This window comes from Trachypithecus francoisi, unplaced genomic scaffold (assembly GCF_009764315.1).
Source record: "Trachypithecus francoisi isolate TF-2019V2 unplaced genomic scaffold, Tfra_2.0 Lachesis_group21, whole genome shotgun sequence".
Taxonomy (NCBI): domain Eukaryota; kingdom Metazoa; phylum Chordata; class Mammalia; order Primates; family Cercopithecidae; genus Trachypithecus; species Trachypithecus francoisi.
The window spans coordinates 49,955,449-49,962,128 of record NW_022681467.1 but is presented as its reverse complement, the minus strand read 5'-3'; positions in this window follow the sequence as shown (position 1 = coordinate 49,962,128).

Sequence of the window (6,680 nt, the reverse complement as noted above, 5' to 3'; positions counted from 1 at the left end):
GATGACTCTGCCCTTGGCTGACACCTTCAGTACAGTCTTGTGAGAGACTCTGAGCCAGAGCTACCCAGCTGAGCTGCTCCCAGATTCTTCACCTACAGAAATTGTGAGACAATAAATGTGTGTTGTTTCTAGCTGCTAAATTTTGGGGTGATTTGTCACACAGCCATAGATGACTAATACAAGATGTAACTGAATCCCTTGTGTGACATCCAAGATATGTCAGCTGTATAATGGATTCAACTATGAATTGCGTTGTTGAAAGCTTAAATGTGGTTATTCATTGAATTGGTTTCCAAAGTGATGCAGTTTTGGTAGGTATTCATTTCCTTCTGATGCCAAGAATTGATCCCATTTTTCACCTTTTTCAAATGAAAGATAAATATAGGAGGAGAGAGAGCTGTAAAGCACTTTAAAAGGTTACACAAAAAACTAAGAGATAATAATAAAGCCTACATTTCTTCAATAGGCACAGTCCCAGAAAAGTGGTCCATTCTTTTTTGCAGTTATATATTTTTTTCAAAAGGGCTTGCTAGGATACCTTGTTGTAAATGTTGAGTTGTCTGATAAAGCAGACTATGAAAAAATAATGATCAAAAGAGTACACAAGGCAAAAGCAAGAATGAAAATGAATCAAGGCTCATATACTTACTCTCTGTAATGAACTGGACATCAAACATGTAGCTATTTCAAGGCTTCAACATTTTGTAGTGAGCTCCTGACATCAGTGCACACTTTCTTGGATAATAACCCACTCTGCTCTAGTTCATGGGTCAGGATATGGCTCCTTACACCTCCGAGAGAAGAGCACATGACCTGGTCTCAAACCACCATATCTCGCTGATATGAATCAGATATGGGCATGTGACTAAGCCAGTCCAATCAGAATGAATCTTTAATTTTTTAAGCTCTACAAGGTTTTCATTCTTTCATGTGGCCCGAACTTGGAAACAAATAAAGATGGAGCTACTGAAATCATCTCTCCATGATGACAGAAGGGCGTGGACTGGAGATGCTGGGCACTATTGCAGGTAGTCGTAGGATAAAGTTAGCACAGCAGATGGTAGGAGGAATAAATCCAGATGACATGGTGTGAGCCGAAATCCAGCCTGCCTGAAGCCAATCCTGTCTCTGAATGTTCAGTTATGCATGAAAATATATTTGCTTCTTAGCCTAAGCAAGATAGAGGAGAAATTTTTGGCTGGCTGTTTGTCTGCTTTGGATCATAGTCAGTAGAAAGCATCCTGATATCTTCAGATCCAAACATTTTTAAATGCTGGCATTTTCACTTGAAAGATATCCTAAAGAGTTTGAGTGCTTTGGGTCAGCTTTCACCAAAACCTCATAAAATCTTTGTTATATGGAGGATGCGCCATTGCCAGCCAATGCAACAATGGAAGTGTATCTTTAATAATAATAACAGCAACCACATAGTGAGCACTTAATATGTATTTAGTACTGTGCTAAGATATTATATATGTTGTCCCATTATTCTTCATTGTTCTAAAAGCAAGAAAGTAAAATGATTAAAACACAGACGCTAGAACTCAAATGGTTCAGGTGTGAATCTTTTCTCTGCCCTTTTTCACCAGTGTAATCTTTTAAAAAATCTATATGCCTCAATTTCCCTGTCTGTAAAATGAAGGGTGATGCTACTGTCTTCATCACAAAATTATGAGAATTAAATGGGTTAATATGGATAAAGTGCTTGGTGTAGAGCTTAGCACACAGAGAGCATTGTATGTGTAAGCATTTCTTATTTCTTACAATAGAACAATGATATAGGCATTGTCATATTCATTTTCCCAATAAGGAAACTAGTCTTATTCGGAAGCCCTGTTGTATCCCATTAAGATGGCCAGTTTAAAATTTAGTTCTAGTCCTAAAGCAAAAAGCAGTGAGACTAAGGACTCTGCCACGCTCATCTTTATATCCTGGACATTACCTAGCACATTGTTCTGCCAGTGATCACTAATAGGATGCAGACAAAGTAATTGAAAAGATATCTACAAAGAATATCAAGGCAGCCAATGGAACAAAGAATACTGGCCTTAGAGTCAAGAGCCCTGGACATCGTGGTAGCTATCTATTGCTGTGTATCAAATTTCCCCCAACTATGGAAATAGAGTAACTTACAGCTTCTGTGGATCAGAAATCCATGTATCACTTAGCTAGGGGCCTCTAGAGCTTAGGATCTCTCACAAAGCTGCAATCAAGGTGTCAGCCAGGGTTGTGGTCTCATCTGAAGGCTCCAATTCTGGGCTCACTCACATAGTTGTTGTTGGAATTCAGTCCCTCTAGGGTGATTGGGCTGAGGGTCTCTGTTCTTTAATTGCAATGATGGATGGCCTCCCTCAGTTTCTTGTCCCATGGGCCTCTCCAGCTGACTTTATTAGAGCAAGCATGTGAGAAGAGCGAGAGAGAAAGAAAGAGAGAGAGAGAGAGAGAGAGAGTCAGTGAAAGAGAGGGCAAGTAAGATGGCAGCCACAGTCTTTTGTGACTTATACAGAAGTGACATCCATCACTTCTGCTGTGTTCCATTCATCAGAAGCATGTCACTAGGTCCAGCCCACATTCTAAGGAAGAAGGCTATACAGAGGCATGAATACCAGCAGGCAGGGGTAAGTGGGAATCAATTTAGAAGGATACCTACTGAAGACATGGAATTGAAGTTGACTCTTTCTTGCTCTTTGGCTCTGGCAGGGTTAGACATTCTGGGCCTCAATTCTCCAGTCTGTAAAACGTGTACTAAAATTCCCCAAGATCCCTTTCAGTTCAGACATGATTCCAGGAACCCCTGAAAAGGAACACAAAGCACACCCTAAAGGAGCACTTGATTTCAAAATGGCTCTACAAGCTCATCTGCAAAAAGGAAAACCATATAGTTACAATTCCCCCTTTCATTAACATCACGTCTTAGAGCCACCTGCGTCAAGGAAAGCCATAGTGAGAAAAATACTAGAATGTGCCATTGGCTCCACTCCTCAGCCAAGAAGAGATTTTAGAAAAAAGGGACTGTGCAGTTATAAGCTGGTTTACAGAATTTAAGAAAAAGGGAACATGAGTTTCCAAAATTTAATTGAAATGAGGAGTTTTATTAGTTTACCCTGAAGTGCCAATAAAAATGGTACACAGCTGATGGTTTTCCTGTGATCCCAACAGTAGCTGTCTTGAGGTTAATAATCTTTCTGCTTTATGGACTTATTGGCAAACTCTCCGGTGGTATTTAAATTTGTTTGGATATTTTCTTGACCATTATTTTTTTTTAATCTGCCCATTACTGTTTTATCATCTTTTGAAGCGACTTCATATTTCTTTCCTTTTGTACAATATTCTGCATTTTCTTTTAACCCATGATAGCAACTGGGAAAGACATAAACTAAAAAAATCACATTCAAACCATTCGTTGATGTTGTACAAAAAAAAATATCCTTGCCATAGATTTATTTACTTTTTGTGTAGGTTAAGGAAAGGGATTCTTCCTATAGGTTGAAGATAGAGAACACATTGTTAAAGAGTGTTGTTTGGTTACAATTCCAAATGAAAGATGAGATTTTCCTTTTTACTCTTTATTAAATGGCTTTGTTCAGCCCTCACTGGTTTCTACTGAGGCTCAGATTCCCCTGTGAGTCGGTGGTCTGTGAACTGGGTTATGAATCGGCGGTCTGTGAACTGGGGTTTGCCGATGTGTATCATCTGTTCCTCATTGTCATGTTCTTCTTAATGTCTTTTAAATCTTTGAATGATTCAGCAACATTTAGAAATTGGGAAATTTCACACAAAAGAAACTCAGATTACTGGCTTTTCGTGGACAGTCAGAAAGCTTGGCCAGTGTTGCCCACATTCCATCATGGCAACAGCTGGCTGAAGCCACGGGGCTGTTTCCTCCTCTTGTACGACACATCTTTGCCTGCCATCACCGTTTGCCCCACTGCCAAGTACTCTAAAAACCATGATATCAACATAAAATGAAAGACAACCTAGAAATTGCTCTTCCATAAAAGCCACAGCGACTTCATTATTGAGACAATCAGAGTGGGTATAAAACTGTGGTCACCTAGAGAGTTCTGCTCCCTCGAAGCAGGACAGCTGTGACCAGCCCACCCTGCCTCATTCACTGATGTGAGCCCCACAGCCATCAGAGACATCTGGGTGAGATCCAGCTATAGCACTTCTGGTCTGAACACACCTGGGGTCAGAGTAAGATTATCTCATTTGAGCTGGGAGCAGTGGCTCACACCTGTAATCCCAGCACTTTGGGAGGCCGAGGCAGGCGGATCACGAGGTCAGGAGATCAAAATCATTCTGGGCAACATGGTGAAATTCCATCTCTACTGAAAACACAAAAATTAGCTGGACATGATGGCACATGCCTGTAATCCCAGCTACTCAGGAGGTTGAGGCAGGAGAATCACTTGAACCAGGGAGTCAGAGGTTACAGTGAGCCAAGATTGTGCCACTGCATTCCAGCCGGGTGACAGAGCGAGACTCCATCTCAAGAAAGAAAAAAAAAAAATTATCTCTGCATCCATTTTCTTTGCACTGATGATAGCTCTCCTGATGGTTTTACATTCATCTGCTCTTCTATGACTGGGTCCTGAGAGCAATTCCACCCACCATTCTTACATGGAAAGGTGTGATACTGTCTTTGTGCTGTCCTGGTTTTGCATTAATAGCAACCATAATGCCAAAATTAACCCATATGTTACACTTACCCATTGTCTTGTGCGGCACACAGCCGTGGTTAAGTACACATAATGAAGATGTGTAAGTATCCTGCTGTGTCCTCCATAACATTCAGAATATGTTCAGTATACTACTTCAGTCCTCTGTTCTTACGTGTTTGTCTGCTTTTAAAGACCTCCATAAAAGATTGCAAATACCAGTTACTAGCTAAGAGCCATTCAAATCCCATGGACAAATACCATGTAAGTTGTTTGAGGGTTTTTTCCCCCTTCAATGCTTTTTCAAAGGCCTTCTAGCAGGGTTCAGACTCTAGGCAAATAGGTAATTTAAAACTTTGAAGGAAACATGTATTCTATACCATGGTTGCTGCTATCAGTCTTAATATGGCTGTTTAGATTGGCTCCAACTGACTACTTCTTAAACTGAGACTAGAATTGTATATTTTGAAAGCCTGAAAGCATGCTTCATTATTTACATCAGGCCTATTTAAATTCTAGCATTTCATAACATTTCATCAATTACTTCTCCTCAACCCCATTCCAAATCAGATAAAATCACACAAAATAGCATTTCTATGAATTGCAGTCTCTTATTTTTTCTGGATCATTTTATGATTTTTTTCATTAAATCAAAAACTCTTCACAATCACTTGAACCCAAATGACATTTCATGCCGTTGGCTAAATCTTTTATGTATGGCTATTTTTAAAAAAAAAAAAAAAAAGAGCAAGTATAATCTCTTCTCATCAACAAAGAATTCATCTTCAGTTGTATTTTTCAACCACCGCCTCTTCCACTCCCCAGAAGAAACCTACCATCCTCACCTAGCACATGACAGTCTCATCTGCATTGCGGCAGGGCCTACTTCCCTATTAGGCACAGGGGGCAGAATGCCTAGGGCCCATGGCACCTTAAGGGCCTGTGAAAATGTTTAGTTTCTTTTAAAATCAGAAAGCAGAGTGAATATAATCCAGCCTGGGTTACATTTGTCTGTCCCAAGGCAGTCATAAAACATGCTTTTTAATATTTGGCTTATGAAAGAAGGGGCTCAGGAAGGCAAAAATACTCAACACCCATGAAAATCACAGCATGGTGCTGCATGTAGAGGAACTACGTAAGTCACTTAGAATCAATTTGAACAATAGAATTCACAACCAAAACTACATAAATGCAATGTCACTTAGCTATATGGCCTTGAGCCACCTCGTTGAGCCTCTATTTTTATTTTCATGGGACTGATCGTAATAGATGGTATTTATTGAGTCATTACTATGTCTTAGGTCTTATGGGTTAATGCTCAGTGTCTTATCTCATGCAATCCTTTGGCAAAACAATGACAGATGTGTCTTGTGCAGCACTGTAAGAAATGACTAACAGTAATTGTCAGGATACCGTGAGGTTGTGCAGAGCTGCACTTACCAGCAATGTAGCCTTGGGCAAGGTATTTCCCTGCTCACAGCCTTAGTTCTTAATCTAAAAAATGGGGATAATAAAAAAAAAATCAAGGTTGTAAGCTCTGGGGAGGGTGACTTAGTTAAGGTCATGTCAAATTCTCTGCATAGTGCTGGTGATTTTGTAAATGTTCCATATAAATGGTAGTTACTATTAGCCTTCACTAAGCAGTGACCTTTCCTTACCCTCCACTGTTTCTAAACTTCGTATAAGCGGAATAATACAGAATGTACTATTTTGTGTCTGGCTTCTTTTACTCAAAAACATGTCTGTGAGATTCAGGCATTTTGGATTTTTTTTTTTTTTTTTGGCAGTCAAAGTGAGGTGTTCTTTTTTACTGCTGTGTTGTATTCCACTGTATGACTAGACCACAATTTATGTGTCCATTCTCCTGTTGATAACATTGAGGTTGTTTCCAGGTTTGGGCTGTTAAGAAAAAAACTACCAAAGTAGTCCCCTCTTATCTGCAGTTTCACTTTGTGAGATTTCAGTTACCTGTAGTACAGCACAATAAAATATTATTTTAGACAAAGAGATCACATTCAC